The 17,923-nt window shown below is 41.2% G+C and overlaps 1 long non-coding RNA gene across 1 annotated transcript; it reads left to right on the plus strand.

Moving 5' to 3' along the window:
- Positions 1-279: 279 nt before the first annotated feature.
- On the plus strand, positions 280-16,690 carry LOC134557662 (uncharacterized). Its single transcript, XR_010082103.1, has 3 exons — positions 280-400; positions 5,719-5,788; positions 14,620-16,690. It is a non-coding gene; the product is annotated as an uncharacterized LOC134557662 (long non-coding RNA).
- Positions 16,691-17,923: the final 1,233 nt, after the last annotated feature.

Raw genomic sequence — 17,923 nt, forward strand, 5'->3', positions numbered from 1 at the left:
GATCTCTGCTGTCCATGGGCCATCGAGGCTCCCTGCATGGCTGATACAATTCCATCATCCATGGGAGATGCTCCACCCAGGAGAGGAGCCCAGTATTCCCAGCTGGATAAACCCTGGCATTCAGAGCCCAGCACAGCCTGTGTGCACTGCATTCCCAATGGATAAACCCTGGCATTCAGAGCCCAGCACAGCCTGTGTGCACTGCATTCCCACCTGGATAAACCCTGGGATTCAGAGCCCAGCACAGCCTGTGTGCACTGCATTCCCAGAGGAAGGCTGGACCCATCTCACCACCACTGGACCCTTCTACAGGATCATCTCTGCTCCAACAGAGCCACATCTGTCACTGCAGGAGGACTTGATTGGACTGCTCCCAATCCCCTGACCAACAGGGTGTCAGGTTGTACTGACTCTGACAGTGCTTTTTTTTTTTGTTTGTTTGTTTTTTTGGTTTTTTGTTTTTTTTTGTTTGTTTGTTTGTTTGTTTGTTTGTTTGTTTGTTTTTGTGTGTTTTTTTGTGTTTTTTTTTTTTTTGTTAATTTGCCTTTTTTTTTTTGTACTACTACATTTTTATTTTTTAATATTCCCAGTAAAGAACTGTTATTCCTATTCCCACATCTCTGCCTGAAAGCCCCTTAATTTCAAAATGACAATAATTCAGAGGGAGGGGGTTTACATTCTCCATTCCAAGGGGAGCTCTGGCTTTCCCTGGCAGACCCCTGTCTTTCCAAACCAAGACAGAATTGCAGATTTGAGCACAGCAGCCTGGCTGGTTCTCTGCAGCCCTGGGCACACAGCAGCTGTGGCTGGAGCAGAACTTGTGTCCAGAGCTCAGATCGTGGCACCTGGACAGGGGCCCTCAGAGAGAATCTCCCCTCTCTGGAGCTTCCTGCAGCCCTTTGCTTTCCCACCAGCTTTGGGAAGTTCAAAGTGTCTGAACTTTGCAATGTGAGTATCTCTCTAGCACAGTTATCATCCTTCAATTTTGCATTCTCCAGTTTCTCCTCCCAGTAATTCAGAGAATGACTTTTAGAAATAGCATAAGGAACTGCAAACACCAATATTTTAAAATACTTATTCAGGAGGATTCTTGTGAGAGAACTATGTATAATTCCTGTAAATTCATGGAAAAAGAAAATTGGTGGAGTCATAAATGTTTTTATCCCTAACCAGAGTCTCAGTCGCACAAAAACTCCTGTAAACTCACTCTAATAGTGCTTTTAACTTTAATGCCTTGAACTGGAAATTACTTCAACTTGGCTAATTACCACTGTGGGCATTTATGGGGATTCAGATGATTGCTGACAGCCTTTCAGCACCTTCTGCAGTTTTGCACATCAGCCTGGAGAGGACAGACAATCTCTCCAGTAATTAACTACATATAAATCATGAAACAGAGAGGTCCCGGAGAAAGATATCCAGTGGTCTTTTAATGTCCTGTACAGCTAAATCCTTGATGTCCCTTACAGAAAACATAATTAGTTAAAACTGAGATTAGTCCCTCCACTTCGTGCGGCCTTCACAGTTTAAAACCTGTATTGTGTAAACGAGCACAAACCTTTTTAAGGATGTTCTTTTAAAATCCAAATAAGTCAGAGGACCCAATTTTTCCTCTTGGGCTGCATCAAAAGCCACAGAGGATGAGACAACCTTTAGTAAGGCAGACACAGGTGAAGGTTGCATGCAGCATTGATCAGTGTTGCTCTGGTGCCAGCAGTGCAGTTCCTGAATTACAGCAGCAGACATGCACAGAATTGATCTGAAGGTGTTTTGTGTCACACTGCACAAGGTGTTTGTCATGAATGTAACCCTTATTAACCTAGGAAATAATCTTTATTCATCTTGTGGTTAAGGCTGTGTGGTTTAGTGTGAGTGTAAACAGAATAATTACCAACGTGATGCATTTCCCTCCCTTAATGTAATAGACTTCTAAATGGACTCAAAGGAAATTAGAGAGTTACATGCTGAAAAGAAATGACCATATAGCATACTGCAGTCAGCACAGAGATCTATGGATATTTAATTAATGTTGAACCCATGAAAGAAAGTTGTGTTTCTTTTTGATGTGGAGTCAAAAAAACCCCAAACCCCAGCGCCCCCACCTTGTGACCCTGTATATTAAGAAGATTTTCTGCCATGTGGATGATCAGATTTCACATGTGTGTATTAGCAGTCAAAATGTTAAATTAAATTTTCAGAAGTGCTGTAACAACACTGTCAAACATGCCTTCATCTCCCCAGACCTGAAAAGTAACTGCACAGAGTTCTCTTTTCAGCCTGCAGAGCCCTCAGAACTCACTGAGTATGTGTCCCCTGCTGGGAGGAGGAAATGCTTGGCCAGTAATAATGGGCAAAGTAAACTCGATGACATCTTGGTTTCCAAGGAGCAGGATTTAGCTTTTGAATTTTAAAAAAGACCAGTGGGTTTGCAGGGTCTGATTTGGTGTGAACTGCATACCTGCCTCATGTGTGCCATATATTGTGAGGAGGGAGGAAAGGAGGTTTAGGTGTCTTGCTAACAGATTTGTTCCTACCTATAAATAATTAGGTGTACAGCTGAGCTTTGTACTGCTTTTGATACCCATTTTGCCAGTTACTCCTCAGCAAACGTGGTTTCAGCTGAAACAAATCAGGTGTATGATGTCAGCGTGGAGCTGGAGACAGCAGGTGACATTTGAATTGTGTGCTGACCTTGCTGGCACTCCGAGCTGCAGCTCCAGAGGGCCCGAGGGCTGGGTACAGCTTCCTAAAATAACACTTCCTAGAGACCACTTGGAGACTGAAATTACTCAACTGATGTGATGTTCCATTCTAATTAGAATTTTTAATTCTATCTGCTAACAAGTTTTGCAGCCCATTTTCATCAGTAGAATTCCAGATCTTTTAAGCATGACTGTGAAATACAATTTTAAGATTCATTTTGTGTTTATTTATTTTCAGTTTTCAAGTAAATTCTTGAGCACAGAAAAAAACTTTATATGTTTTCTTCTGGAAGTTGTTGAAAGGATTTTTTTCATGACAATTAGGCATGCATCATTATAATTTAAAGTTTTTTCTAAGAACATCTAGAAAGAAATTCAATCAAGGCACCTTTTGTGTTAGTGAATGACTTGGGTGCATCATGATGCTTAAAGTTCTGTGCAAATAAACTTGGTTTTGTGTGTCACAGGAGGCAGAACAGCAGGATTTTAATATGCTCATAATTTGATGTAGTATCCAGCAAGAGAACCATAATTAAAGAACATTAGTTCAATATTTGGACTGTTGCCCATTTGGGAACAGGAAGAAATATTCTAGGATATACAGGAGATTGGAAGAGAGCACTCATTAATATTCCTCCTCTATTGGTGGAGTAGCAAAGCAGTTCACATGCAGGGTTTGTGTGTTTGCCACCTGCTTGACACAATGTCAGGTATTGATGTTCCCTGGAACGTGGGGCAACATTAAAATGTTAGGAAACTTTAAAAAGGAAAATGAAAAAGGGGACGTGATTTGAATGGGCTCAACATGGGTTTCTTGGTTTACGGAGCAGATTTGGCACACAGGCAGGCAGACTGTTCTGTGCTGGGAGTGTCTTCCACAGTGCCTGTGACCACGTGGACAGTGGATTTGGGATTAGATGCCTCTGCCTGGACATTTCCTGAAAGCAAATTTTGCACTTTGAGCTAGAAACTCATCGAAATCCTGACATGAACAGTTCAGATCTGTGCTAGGGAATAATAAAGAGATTTCTCTAAAGGGGGGTTTGCCTTCCTGAACCCTAGGAAATGATGCCCTTTACCTCCTGGCAGGATCCTGGCATTCAATTTTTAAAAGGCACATACAAAATTGAACTTTGAAGGCAGAATCTAAATGAGTCATTGTCCTAGAAATGTGTTTGACTCACGGTTTTTTGATGGCTAAAGGAAAAAGGGTGCTTTCTTTTTGGTTTAAAAGAAGCAGTTTTTAATATTGCTGTGTTATTAGAGACAGTAGGAGAAGGGTATAACATTAAATGAGAAGGGTGTGGTGGGCTACTCTGGGGACAGAATCAAGAGTGGTCAGTCAGCTGTGGCACAAGAAGGGAGATGAGAGAAAGAACTGAAAGCTGGATACAAAAGAAGTCTCCCCTCTCCTGTACACAGCAATTGGATGAAAAATCCCCATAAGCATGAGCTTGGTGAAATTTCCAGCAGGCAGTACTGCCTCTTTGGGTAACGAGGTGTCACTAGAATGAAGATCACAAAATGTAGCTACAAAAGAGAGAGGCCTGCCAGGCATTGTTAAACCTCTGCTTTTGACTGCAGTCTAAAGATTCTCCTGAAGCCTTTATGCAATGAAAAATTTAAACAATGTGATCAAGCTTAGCTATGCCATCAATGCAACACTGGAGTGCAGAGCCCTGTGCAATCTGGGCTGTGCCCTCTCTGTCAGTCTGGAATTTGGAACTGATCTGTGTGGGCAGGAGGGAGCCTTGGGCCAGCCAGGGCCCTGCACACTCACAGGCACAGGGACCCCTGCCAGAGGTGCACTCACACCCTCAGACACCAAGGGAGTGGGAGGGAATACACACAGAGCCCAGTTGTTGCTACCTGTTAGGCTGAAATCCAAATTCATTAAAATGTGGAAGTTTGGGATAGTTCACACTTTGAACTTCGTGGATAATTTAAGCATCAATACTATTACTGTGTTACACATAACCAAATTGTAATTGTCCATAGAGTTTTAATCAAATTGGCTGGATATTAATTCTATTAAAGTTAATGAGTGTTTTTCTACTGATTCAATTTGAATCAGCATTGGGTGCAAATATTGCTTTAATTTTATGGTAACTTATTTACAAAACAAGAATGCTCTTACACCTCCTCCCTTTGAATAAATGCCTGAGCCTTTCTGGGTCAGCAAGAACCTCACCCAAATATTTCATCATCATTTCATGCTGGATATTTCACTGCACTGGGAGTACCTCAAAGCATTTCCTCAACTGCAGTTTTCAAATGAAATGCACATTTTGTGTTTCTGCTTGTGCCTGTTCAGCTGGCACTAACGATGCAAACACACTCTGGAATTACACATCACTCTTTGAGAAATCTCTGTGTTTTAAAGGGGAGGATTTCCCTCAAGCTTCACAGTTGGAAAGCTGAGAGATAAAGATACAGGTTTTACCTGAAAACACCAATTTACAGCTATGCTTAGCCAGGTGGAGAATCTGAAGTCCTGCATCCTGCTTCTGCAGCAGCCCTCCTAGGCAGCTGTATTCTAATCCTGTTTTACCATTTTAATGCCCTAATTCCATTTGTTATCCAATATTGCTCAGATGTTTGAGAAACCTGGGTCTTAAATCCTACATATTCTATGAAGTGTGCCAGTTCTTATTGGATTGAATGGTTTCAATAAAAAACAAATCTCAGGATTTGGCTAAAGGCTGGGATTTTTACTTTGAATGGTTCCTGCAGTGGGCATTATGACTTTGTGGAGCTGCATGATATTATCAATTAAAGTGCTGGGAAAAGGCAGACACAATGCTGGGAAAGTTTTGCAGAGCTTGGGATACAGAAGTCTTCCCTTTGCAAAGGTGAATGTTCCAAAGAGATCAAAGAGTTTGACCCTTATTTCCTACTGTACTATCTGCCTGGAGAGATTCAGGCAAAATAATGAAGTTCATTTTTATTTTATCAGCTGAATTTTGGCACCTAGAAATTAAGCTAATTTGACAATCTCCTTCCCCATTTTTCCCAGAGGTTTTGATGGAGAGATGTCTTCTTTATCTGAAGTGTTGCCCTTCCACTGATCTATGCTTTTCTGCATGGTGAGTGTAACTTCATTTGGCTCATGTTATTTTCAGCCCATCTTTGATATATTCTTCTCTGGTTTTGGCATGCATTTCCTCCTCCCCTGCCCCCTTGTTCTTCACAAGAAATATGCCTGATTTCCAAGAGAGTGCTACAGTTTCTATAAAACTCATGATCTTATATACAGGTTTGTGAAATCAGTGTGAACCTCTAGCTCGTACTTTCAAGTAGATACTTATCTTTTGCCAAATAAGGGGATTTTCACAGGTTTTAGATGACCTTTTGAAAGGTTTACTTAATGTATTGAACTTTCCATGGAGTGTAAACAATCACTCCTTAATGTTATGGCTTATTTGTCTTACAGCAGTTTTATCAATAGCCTGTTCCCTTCTTCTTGTAATCTATTTTCATTTCTCTTTTTGCTTACTTCCATATTTTGGGGAAACAAAGTAATAAAAATACAGTATTTTTATTTTCCTCAGCCAGGCTTTTAAATTGTGTAATGACTGCTATATCTGAGTGCCTGTTTGAAACAAAGAATTGGTGACAAGTCAGGCAGGAGGGTAGAGCAAACCCCAAATTGCAGACACATTTATTTTTAATTTAAAGAATCACTTTGCTTCAGTGGCCACATTGATTTGCTACCTTAATGTACAACAAATTATGAGCAAACTTAATCATCTAGTTGCAGAATGTCTTTGTTATCTGTAAAATGCAGTGCTTCATAAGAGCCCTGTAAGGAAGAAACACAAAAATCTCTGACATTATTGGTCTTCAAAGTGTAGCTGGAAAAAAATTAATTATCCACTTCAATATATTAATTGTTGTTTAGATATTTATTCCTGATAATGTCTTGCCTGTTTCGAGCTATTGATAAACATTATGTTTACATTTACATTTCAGTGATGAAGAATGTTCTTGTTGTTGAAGTTCCTTTACCAATGATTACACAGGGTTCCTCTTTTGCACAGTCTCAGTGTGCTAATTGACTCCCTAAATTACCTGGTTTAAATGGTTTTCTGGTTCCACTCACCCTCAGGTATCTTTATGATAATTCAAAATAAACTTGCATTTATCCACCTGTTCCTATTATACACAACCCACAAGAAAGCCTAAATATGTTTTAAATATCTGGGTTATGCTGCTCTGCTTTTATAGATGTGTGAAATCAAACATTCATCCAAACTGCTGAAGAGTTTTCTTCAATTAAAGGAAGAAAAAAAGAAAGAGAAAGGATATCTCTAAAGAACAGATACATTCTCAGAGAAATTAGATACCATCTGCATTCCTTGGCAGGTTTGTGTGTTGTGCACTTGAGGAAGAAACATTTATTTAAAGTTCTGTGAGGTAAACAGCCTGTTTTAGCTCGAAAAAAAAAAGAGGAGCAGAAAATAAACAATAACAAGCAAAGTCTGTCTAAACTGTGGCTTCATGGTAGTGACTGAAATGTGCAGAAGTTGTGCTGACAGTTCAGGGAAAACAGCCAGGTCCAGGTCATGCTGGGGAGGGAAATGCTCCATTCACTCCCTGCTCAGGAGGCAGGGCTGCTGAAACTGCTTTGAAGTTTTCTTGTGATCTTCTGTTGAGAGATTGAGAATCAAAACTGCAGAGAAGGTAAGGAGTAAAAAGAGAAAAAAAGAAAAACCTGGGGGAAAACCCCCCTGATTCAGAGGCTTCAGGTTTGGTTTTTTTCCCCCCAGGTTTTGCTTTACAAGAATGTTGTAAAAAATCCCAATCAAAGAATAGGGGTCAAAGAATTGCTGAAATCAGTCTAGCTGCCCCCAAAATGAAAATGCAGACTTTACAAGCTAAATTTTAGGCTGTTGATTTTCTGTGCATGGCCCTGATCTCTAGACAGATGTGAGGAGATGCCAGATTTAGAAAATGGCTTCAGTGATCTCGTGTTCCCCACAATTCTGATCAGCAAATCTTTTGTTCATTCTGGAGATGCTGCAGTTTCTTGTCTGAGCTAGTCTGATTGCCCAATTAAAAGGTGATTTCTTGCTGTTCAATGTGCCTGTTGGTATAATTTTTTCATAAAAATGAATCATTCACAATGGCAATCAGATGATTTGAATTTTATAGCACTGGCAGTGTCATGACAGTCTCTGAGACAAGCTTCTCCCTCATTCCTCTGTCAGAACTCATATTACCTCTGAATTCTTTCCAAAGCACCAGGATATAATGCATTGCCTTTACTGCAGTGCACTTAATACAATAAATCAAGAGCAACAGTTAATGAAAATGTACTTTAAGGTACATAACTATATGAAAAACCAAATAATAGGAGTATTTTTAGGTATCTAAACTAATGATTGTAATTTCACTTTCTCTATGCTATCTCTTCTTCCTAGCCAGGGTAATGATCTGTCTTATCACTAAAGTGCCTCTACTAAATCTTTTGAAATGTCAAAAGAGAACTAATATTTACATCAGAATAATAACTACAATTACTTACTCACTTCTCGATTCATTTGCAGTCAATTATTCTTTAGTACTAAGAGATATAGAGCCTTACTGTAATACTGCAATGAGTTTAATTAATCCTTTTTCACACAGAGCAGACTGATAAATGAAATTCAGCCCGTAATTTAAGAGCTCAGGGAACCAGTGTGTTATTAAAGGTGCTTTGAGTGATTGACAGTTTAATTTATTACAAAGAGCAGTAGTCTGTCTTAACTTGGAGTTCATTCCAATTTTGCAATTAATGATTTCAACTGGGGAGAAGATCATCATTCTATGAAGAATTTCCAAATAATTTTTTAATAGACTTGTTGGCATCACCTATCAATTGCTACACACTTTCCAACCCTTTATTTTGTAAAATGACTGATAAAAATGCAATGTGTAATATCAGAGGTGATGCCAAAAAGTTTATAGGCGCTGGAGAATATGATATATTTGTCTAGGAGAATTTTCCTCTAGTTGGTATCATATTTTCATCAAGAAGAAGAAAGGGTAATTGGATTTAAATGTCAAGATGTTCCTTGTGAAGGTTTGAAGTCACACATCTATTTTCTGAGCTACAGTTTTTAGTTGTGCTTATGAAAGCTGCACCCACTTGTCACTGAAGATGACGGCAAAGAATTCTCCAGGAGTGAGTTAAATGCTGAACCTGAATCCTTGACCAAAGCAACAGAACACCACTGCACCAGGCAAAAGAGAAATCATTTCACTGGATTTGGTAGGTTGTAGGTGAAATAGTGATTTTACTAAGAAGCAACCCAGATAAAAGTAAGAGAGATTTATCCAAACCCAGATTTCTGATTCAGGAAAATACTGATTCAGATGTTCAAGGCGTGAAGACAGAGCCACCTAGAGAAGAAAAAGATTGGCAGGGATTTTTCCTATCCCCTGGATTTTTCTAGCTATTTAGAAACAAATAAAATGAAAGATTCCTAAGACTTCAGTTGTTTCCCCAGATTGGCACTTGTGGGTATGTTTAAAATAGCAACAAAATGGAGCTTTAATAAATGACATGGAAATATGCAGGTAGCTCCTAATCCAACTCCCTTGGCAGCAGTTCTGTTCTAAGCATTTGACCCTTCCTCTGCTGCTCAGGTGTTGGCATCTCTTGACACCTGCTGAACTCAGAAATGGCTTAAATGGCATAGTTAATCCTAATTGTAATTTAGTAAAATTGGATGAGAAAGAGCTGTTATCTCCCTTCAGTGTCTGTATTGAGAAAGGGTGTCTGGGCTGCCCCTTCTCTTTTCTAGAACCTCTCTAGAGGAGAACCCAGGGGGTGCCTGGGCCATCCTCTGTGAGTGTTTGTATTCTGGCTGTGTCTGGTTACAGATGTAAAAATACTATTTCATAAGGACAGCAGAATTTCAGTTATGCATCTGTGTGTGTGCTATTTGTTATTATGGCAATGCTACATATAATAGACTTGGCTTACAAGAAATACTTTCAAGAATTTGAAGAACTGTTCTCAGTGTATTTGTTAATTTTCCTGTTCATAGCTCATTTTTTAAAAGAGCATGCTTGCAATGCTTTAGGAAATGCACAGCTCATGGACACAGTTTGATACTGAGGTAATTTTAGTGCATCTCTGTCAGTCTGTGCACTCTGTTTTGAATAAGCAATAGCATTGCTTTCTCTTATCCTGTTATTTTTTCACCCCTGTCCTGGGTATCTCAAATACCCAGATGTGTTAAAGGCTGGTTTACTCAGAGTGCTTCAGTTGGGAAGGTCATACCTTGGCTCAGCAAGGACTGGGTGCTGAGCATCAGGAAAGAATTAGGGATCAGGAATTGCCTGTTGGGTCAGACCATGAGAATTCACAAGGCAAGGGGGGGAGGCTGCAGATCAGAGCCCTGGAGAGAAACCACAGAGACTGATCCAAGATGAGGGGGCAATTTGATAAGACAAGGGAAAAGAAGTGCTGAACTCACTATGGCCCTAGTTTGTGTTTTCTACTTGGTTTCTGACCAATTTCTATTTCTTCTGCTTTATCCTATAAATGAAGAGCATTTAGAAACCCTGTAGTGGTGGTACAGTGCAGGAGAAGGGAATACAGGTGACCTTGGCCCTGATAAGTAACAGCTGCGTCAATCACCCAGTACAGCCTGGCCCCTGATGAGTCACAGATGTATCCAACAAAGAGAAGTGTGATAAAAGGGAGTGGGTGAGCTGGTGAGGGGGAGATTGTGAAGAAGGATCCTGGGGAGAGAGAATCACACCTGGGGCCGCAGTTAGAGCCTGTTGTTGGAACCTGCATTCACATTCTAGCTGGGTAAAACCCTGCAGTCAGAATTTGCACACTGATCCCTGCAGTCACAGTTTAGCTGGAAATAACCAGCCAGCAGATGCTGCAAGGGAAACCTACAGCAGGAGCTTTCTGCAGCCAGAGTCAGTGGAGTCAGGATGGCTGAGCTGTAAAGAGGAATAAACCAGGACCCTTTTCATGCTGTGACAAACAAGAAGTCTGTGTCCCAGCTCATTTCTACCCTCTAACAAGAGGGCTGCTGCAACAGTACAGCTTGGAAGCCTTGCTCCTAATTAACTGATGTGCAACCCAGGATATTTGTGACAGCTCCCTGGTGCTCAGCTGCAGCTCCAGGAGGTCTTGGCATGGACCTGAGCTGTTCACTGTGAGAAGAGCTGGGCTTAGAGTTTCCATTTGGGCTAAAACCCTCAGCCATTGTGGAGACTCTGGCCAAACTCATATGGCACAGAGAGGGGAGGCAGAGAGCAGCAGTTACTGACACAGAGACCTGCTCACAGCTGAGGAAACAATCCCTGCACTGCCGTTCCTTGGTGGTTGCTTTAGCTGCCTCTGGGCACAGCAGTTGTTCTCCCCCAGGTCCTTCCTCAGCAATGGCAGCCTGGGTGGTTTGTACAAAGTTTTCCTGCTCCCTGCACAGCAGTGAGAGCTGTGTAGGAGATCATGAGCTGGGGCCAGGGCTGGTCTGGAAGGCTCCTCTTGGAGCAGCAGAGAGTGCCAAGGAGAGCAAAGTGTGGATGTCCCACTGCTCTGCCCCCATCAGGGGGTGGCTGACATGTGTCCCCTCCCTGCTCTTCTCCTGGGGGGCTGCACCGAGGCTGCTCTGTCACAAAGGCTGATCTAACAGCTGCAAATTTCTAAATAACCTCAGGCTTCTGAGATACCTAATGAAAGCAATTCATAAGAGACACCGGGGTTGGGAGCAAGACCTATCAAATAACCTCCTGTTGTTGATACTATTTATGATAGTGCTGTCTCCTGCTTTTACAGTGCCTCCCAGCCCCAGTGTCCCTGGTAATGAGAGGCATTTGGCATCACTAACGTTCAGTGGGTGGACAGTAATAATCAGATGATAGATTGTGTGTGGTAGGCTAAGTATGTGGCTATAATTATTACCAAACACACAAGTGCAAATCCCAGTTCTTACAAATAGCTCTAAATGAGCTTTCTTATCTGTGCATCATAAGCATGGCCTTTCTCAGACAATGGATAATGAGAAAAGCAAATTTTAATAATTTTTGTCTGTGAATGAAAAATTGCAATCCCTTTTTATGCAGTTTTAGCAGCATATATAGAGTGTAGCAACTAAATTAAAATACATGACTTGGAAAAATTTTACTATCACTGCATGACAGCTTTTTGCATTCCCCTGTATGTCACTACCCACAGGGCTGCTACTTAAATGCTTTTTTATTTATATCTACCCTTAAGTATCAAGATGAACTGTCGCTTGTCCATTTAGCTTTGAGTTCCTAGTTGGATGGAAGCTCCAGGTTGTGGTGTTTGGGTGGTTTTTTTATTTTTATTTTTATTTTTATTTATTTTTATTTTATTTTATTTTACTTTTTAAATCTGTGGATGCCAAGGAAATGAAACTGTCCATTTCCTTTCAGTTTGGACTGACTTGGGGGCCTCTGAGGCTCCTGGACATTGCCAGGTTGTTTAGCACCACATTCCTCACGCACTCAATCCAGTTCCTGGAGGTGTTTGTAAAATTCCACCAGTTGCAGGCAGATGCAGAAATTCCTGTTGTGATGTGACTCCTCAATGGCCCTGGGACACCCAGGAGGTGTGGCAGAGAAATATTCTCTCTGTGGTACTCAGTTAAGAAGGAATATTAGGAGTTAAGCTTTTGAAGAACAACCAGGCAGTTTAAATTGACTTAGAACGATTAAATGCTCATCCACTCCTCATTAGCAGGGAGGAAATCCTGCGGATTCCTTTTCTCCACGGCGTTTCTCCCTCCTGACAGAGCTAAGCACCTTATCTCAATGTGGCTGAGCAGGACAGGAGGAGGGCGTGCAGCCAGTGTTGGCTGCCATGAGAGCAGCTCCTGCCTCTTTCAAAGGGGATGCAGTGAAATTCAGGGCCAGGAAAGCAGCTGCACATTTGAGAGTAGTTGGGGGTGTATTGGTAAGATGATCAGAGGACCTGAGGCTTGGCATGACCTGAATGAAGTACAGGGTCCTGTCTTACACATTCCCTCTCCTGGAGGTGTGAAGAGGGAGAGTTGGAGAGCCTGGAGCCCTTCCACAGTCACTGCTCCAGAGTGCCAGAGCTGGGGGAGGCTGTGCTCTGCCCACAGCTACAGGCAGAACCCCCCAGACTGTGACTATTCTTATTTTTCCTCCCACCCCCTGTACATGAGGATTGCATAAAAAGGCCTGCACAGTGCAGGGAGCTGGTCCATGAGGTCACCCCTCTGATAGTGCCATTATTCCATCACACTTTCTAAAGGATTACATGGCAGGCCTCGAGGCAAGCTGAAGTCTAGTGTGTTTTTCTAGGCTTAAAATGTTTAGGAACAGCAGCTCTCCTGAGGAGGAGGTCATACCTGTGCTCTGCCTGACAAATGTCTTACCTAACCCGTGCCTGTAAAGAATGACAGGGTTTGCATAACCTGTTAGCTGCCTGTTCTGCTATAATTGCCTTTTGATGTATAGAATTTATCCCAATCTAAGGCCTTTTCACTGAAAATTAGGCCAATTTTGTCTTGTCGTCTCCCCAGCAGACACAGAAAATCATTCATCAAGCTCCCTCTTAGTAAGTGTTTTACATTAAGACAATTCATTTTCTGTCCTCTCCTGTTCTCTTTCCTACACTAAAAAGAGAAAAGCTGAATCCCTGGATTTCCCTCCATTTTTCCCAAAGCTTTCAGTGTTCTTGGTGACTTCCTTGAAGCTCCCTGTTCTGATCTGCTGCTCTGATGTGCTGTACCTAGAAGCCAAAAAGATAAATCTCTCTTCTCTCTCCAGACCTTCTGGAGGACCACTGCCTGGTCAGTGATTAGAGACCCTTAGGAGTGTCTCTGTGTTTGGGAAGGTCCATGAGCACAGGGTCCCCTTCTGGCCACGGCACTGGGGGGAGAAAAGGAAGCTCCCCAAAGGGACATTTGTGCTCAGGATCAGTTGGAGAATGTTGGTGTTTTCTGTCCCAGCTGCTTTTGCTCCCCACACTCAGGAGCCAGTGGGAGGCTCTGTGTGCTGTGGGGATGTTCTACTCCATCAATAAGTTATGAACTTCACAGTACTTAAATGATTAAATTTCCAGCCATGAGAGCAGGTTCCTGCCATTGCAGTTATTATTCCACTGAGTAGTTATTTGTCAACAAATGCTGAAATAAATATTTTAAAGCATGTTTTATTTTTTGTAATTGTTGTGACCCCCATTTTGACTGACAGTCTTTTATTAACAGTGGGGCTGAATAAAAGCATTCAAATTTTTACACTTAGGATATGAATCAACTTTAGTGATGATGGCTTGCTGTAATTCCCAATTGACTGAACTATGCTTTGTGCTCTGACATAATCTGTAAATTATGGAGATATTTACTTGAAGAGGATAAGTTTATGTAATGGGGCACGCCATAATATACTTAAAATCCCACCAAATAAGATGGAGATTCACCATGGAAATGAGGTCACTTGAGACTGCTGCTTTCTAGACCAATCCTGGTGAGAACCAAAATCCTTTCCAAACTAAAGGCAAGATTTGGCTCCATGCTTATACTTGTGCATAGCTGTAGTGATACTTGAAGTGTAATTATCAGAATATGAAGTGGCCATATGACTGTGTTTTTGAAAGATGCTTCATAAATGACAAATGGAAAAAAAATAGAGACAATTTTTAAGACCTTTGAGTTGAAGTCTTGAAAGTTAGAGGAAGTTTTTTATCTGGCTTTGTCCCAGTTCTATCAAATATTTTAAATAAAAATCTCTAGCTTGCAGAAGATGTCCAGCTTTTAATGTTTGAAGAAATTAATTTAAATACAAATGTAATTGCTGAAGAAAAATGTTACCAATTATGTAAAGTAGAGGTAAATTAAATAGGTTTTTTTTTTTTTTTTTTTTATGCAGGAAAGAAACTTACTTTGGTGTTTTGCAATAATTTAATCTGTAGGAGCTGCTTTGAAGCAGCACAGAACTCGGTGGGGATAAAGCCGAAGCTGGATCCAGGCGCGGGTCTGAGCTGGCCAAGGTGCTGAGGACGCTGCACACTCTGGGCAGGAAAGGCTCCTGTGCCTCCAGGCAGGACCTGAGTTCCACCCCGCTTCTGGCTTTGCAGAGTTTTCTATTTGCTCAAGCTCTGGGCACCCCTTAACACAACAAACAGCACAGAAAGGGTCTCGTGGTCAGAGGCTGGAGAAGAGCTGGATCCCTGGGGGTGGCAAAGCCCTGCTGGGGAACACTCGGGCTGGGTGTGCCCTGCCATGGGATTGTTTCACCTTTTTGTTCCTGGAGAATCAGGAAATTCTGAGTTGGGTTTCTGCTGGTCCCCTGTCCTTAAAACCAGCCTTGATTTTGGCAGTGCCTGTGGAGGTCCCTGCCAGGCTCTGCAGTTTCCTTGGCTATGCTTGTCTGGGGCTCTTTGCAGGCTGAGCTCTGAGTGGGGACCAGGAGCAAAGTGAGTAAATCTCTACATGAAAATAATCCTGCATTTAAATTTCAGTTCCCTGGATTTGATTTTGAGTTTTAGCATTGCTGTCTGAGTAGTCACACTGAATTTGTGGCTCAGTGCTCCTGCCCATTGCCCTCCCAACCCTCTGATTTATTTCCAATACCATCAGCCCAGTTTCTCTAATTCATTTTATTATCTTGGCAGTGCTCTTAACCAGTGTCAGCCAAGGCAGTGCTTTTCTGTTACTGGTTTTTCTTCTGTAAATTGTGAGATGGATAACTTCCCCTTTGCTGATCATTTATCCAGTTTATGATAGACAATATCCCTGGTAATACCTTAAGCAGAAGAGGAATCTGGTTTGCAGCATGCATCAAACCACAGCTTGTTTATTTATTGAGTTCATTTTAATCTCTGGATCTGTGATCATAAACTGCAATGCAGTTATTTTTTTATCTCTAAATTGGGGCAATTGTGTGGTTGGATTTATGGAGAGATTTAGTTAGATGGAAATTTTTTGTTTTGTTGGTTTATTCTGAAAGCTGGAGAGCTGTGGAAAAAGCTGTTAATACAATTTTTTTCTGCATGTGGGGATTGTTAGGATGCCTAGTCTCTTGTGGAGAAGCAGAATTCACAAGTCTGTGGGTGAGTTTGCTCACTGCAGAGATGTAAGATAATAAAGGTTGAGACTGAATAGGTTTGTGAACAATTTTTGGAAATATTATGATGTACATCCAGCTCCCTTTAGCAACAGTAAATTCACCACCATGAAACAAAGGAATATTGAGGTAATATAATACCCAGATTTTATGATCAGAGTTTGTATATACCCATTACGTCCTGTGTTTTCAGCTAAGTCTGCTGATACCAAGTAGACATACAGTAGAAGATGGATTTGGGTAAGGGAGGGTATTTTTTATAAAGTTCTGTCTAATATCAGGAGGATTTGAAATGTTTTTCCTTTGCCTCACAGCAGAACTCTCCCCTCAGGAAGTGAGCTGGCAGTTCCATGTGACCAGGGCTTTTCCTATGTTGCCATTTTCAGCTGAGCTGCTGCCACTGCCTTTGGACAAACTCTGTGTCATGGCAGTGGTGAATTGAAATTTATTTACTGCAGGAGTCCTTACTGAATTTACAGTGCACCAGAGCAGGCTAAAAGCCTGCACCAGTTGCAGTGGCTGAGATGAAGGGCAGTAACTTATAAAGCTTTTGTAATCTAATTGTACTTTAGTTGTGTGTTTTTACAATCTTCTTCCCAGGCACTATATTTAACAGCCTCTGGAATTTATAATGGATTCCAATAGTGTATCACAAAATTTTAGTAAAGACTTCTGTTAAAGCTATCCTTTTTCTCAAATTTGGTGTTATTTCCTTCCTACCTACGACTCTCTGCCATTTTGTTGCTGCAGTTTTATGTCTGACAGGGATGACTTGTACCCCTAAGAACTTGTGGGATTGCATTGAGGTTCAAGATTCCTGTCATAATTTATGCTAATGTTTTAATCAGATGAATTCTCCCCCCTTGTTTTGCCTAATGAATGTTGACCTTTCTCTCTGCTCCCCATCTAATAATATATTCAGATGGGAAGTATAAATCTTCTTAGCAAATTAATTGCTTATGTATGTTTGCCATATGATGTATCTCCATTTCAGTATGAATAAATGTTTTGTTTAAACAGAAAAACAAATTCTCTAGCATCTTTATTTCCCCTTTTTTAACGTACAGGTTACGATAATGAACAGCCAGTGTGCTGCACCATGAAGGTTCAAAGTACAGAATGTAGCAGATCAATTATTTGAAAGTATACTTGAATAAAAAACCTCATTTGATGCTTGGAGTCAAAGGAGTCAGTTTGCATTCTGTTCAAGTGCAGATGCTCTGCTCTTCATCTCCCAGTTCTCTGACTGTTCACTAGAAAAATGTGCTCTTGTGTAAGGTGTGTCTGTCTTCTTGATTTTCACCCTCCCCTAGCCCAACCTTCAGCAGTCCAATAAAGCCCTTCATGAAAGGGCAGAAACACTCCCTTGTGATGTCTCTGTGCATGGGCTACAATCTTAAGCTCACTCTCTCCCACCCTGATTATGTCACAACACTTCCTGGTGACTTTGCCAGTGAATAAAATGACATGCTGAAAGTATTGATTCTCATCTTCAGGATGAAAATGACACCAGTACCTTACAAAGATCTGATGGGGCACCAACAGTAACTATTTAGCTCTTTCTATAGAGTGTTTTTAAAAATCAGGGTACTATTTATCATGCAAGCCATGTATTTGTTAAAGGCTAGGTTATCCCCAGGATTTTGCTTTAAGGCATTTGTTCAATGTGACCCAGGCTGGAGGAGAATTGTCACTGTGGACTCTACAGGTACCTGCTGGGCTGAGTGTCCTGGCAGAAAGAACCAAGGGTGGAACAGAGCTTGAGCACGACTGACTGAGCCAACTGTCAGTGCTGTGTACTGGAGAAGAGGGCAGGCTTGAGAGAGATAATACTGTTAAAATGTTTATTGCAAATATTACATCCATGTGCATGAATATTTTATACCTTGGATGTCTGATGGTGAGGGTATCAATGTTAGGATTAAAAGACTTGACCCTACTCTTACCCCTGCAGATCCCCTGTAGATGCTAAAAGTAGTGCTGACTAGAAATTCTGCAGTGAAATGCTTTGAAAATTATGCCAAAGAGGGAAACAGGCCAAAGAAAAATCAAGGCTGTGCACTTTGGGTTTTAAGAGTAAGGTGAAGCAGCCATGAGCAAAAGCTCCTTTAAAAAAAGACTGATACAATCCTGTAAAATTACCTTTACCT

The sequence above is a fragment of the Prinia subflava genome, chromosome 13 (assembly GCF_021018805.1).
Source record: "Prinia subflava isolate CZ2003 ecotype Zambia chromosome 13, Cam_Psub_1.2, whole genome shotgun sequence".
In the NCBI taxonomy this organism is placed as follows: domain Eukaryota; kingdom Metazoa; phylum Chordata; class Aves; order Passeriformes; family Cisticolidae; genus Prinia; species Prinia subflava.